Below are 1353 nucleotides of genomic sequence, written 5' to 3'. Positions count from 1 at the left end.
TAATTCTAATCTAGAAATAGTCCTAGTTTAGAATTATAATCCTAATTAATTAAGCTTAAGTCCAATTGTTATTTAAAGTGATTTTTGAATGTAAAAAAAAACTAAAAGAAATATTAAAATAAATAGGGAAATAAATTAACTCTGTTAGGTGTAGGGGGTATGCAAGGTGAGAAGAAATTGAAAATGGTATTATGGGCGCATGCTCATAACCTGAATCCAAATGATATTTGTTATTGTTTTTGTTCAAGATTGAGGGGGTGTAGGTTAAAAGCAGGGATGTGTGTAAGTATTTGGTTTATAGGCCTGGCTTGGTGGCTCAAGAGAGAAACTCTGAAGGAGGGTGAAGGAAAAAGATCCCTCACTCAACTCACATTCAGACTCAACCTCTTCTCCTCTTTCTTCCACGTGATCCCTTATCTAAAATCGCCCATCCACACAGGAAATAGCCTCTGTTGGCGGCGGGGATCAGAACCTGAACAAATCACCATTATCTTAAACCTCTCTTCACCTTCTCTTCATCCCTGCACATGGATTTCCCTGAACCTTATCAATGATTTCTCTACAAGAATACCGGTAATGTTGAAGTAATAAAAAGATAGAATCCACATGGACTTCTTCTAACAAGATAAAATATGCACAATGCATAAAACCTAGTAAAGGGGGGGGGTTAAGTTTTAATGCGAAAAGTAAATAAGAGATTAAAAAAACTTACAAAAGCGGTCAAGTTATGTTTTATGATCCCCTATTTCTCTATTGTTGATGTTTGTTGCCTTGTATGAATGATCTTATCACTATAGCCTCACGAAGAATTAACAAAGTCGTTATAACCGCTCTCACGAAAAAACTTACTAACCACTACTTGTAGATTTCTATACCTAGTTTGCCAGCGTAATCAGGGTTAAGTGATGGAAAAATGTTAATTCCCTATGCCACTACTTGGGGTCTCCTATTCCTTTTCAACCAACGTAAATACAACAATTGCCCTAGGTCCAACACACAGGCTAAGGGTCAGTATTCCCTATGTGACCAAAATCAATTTAAAAGATTATGTCACATAAAAAGCATTAAGAATAATAAGCAATTTAATGACATTATAGATCAAAAGGTTCATACAAAGTCAAATCAACATATTACGTAAAAATATTGAAATAAGTTCATCATAACGCAACGTAACCTAGAGGAGCTTAGTTACACATAATTCAAATTACAATACCACAATTGATTATTGAAAATAACATATGAATTCCCTTTAAGTAATGGCCTCCAATGGCTTAAAATGCCCTAAAAATCTTCTCTGATGCTCTCCAAATCGTGCTTTGCTCTCTAATTTTTGTAACCCTTATTAAAGTGCAA

Source organism: Lathyrus oleraceus, chromosome 5, assembly GCF_024323335.1.
Source record: "Lathyrus oleraceus cultivar Zhongwan6 chromosome 5, CAAS_Psat_ZW6_1.0, whole genome shotgun sequence".
Classification (NCBI taxonomy): Eukaryota; Viridiplantae; Streptophyta; class Magnoliopsida; order Fabales; family Fabaceae; genus Lathyrus; species Lathyrus oleraceus.
This window is presented reverse-complemented; position numbering follows the sequence as displayed.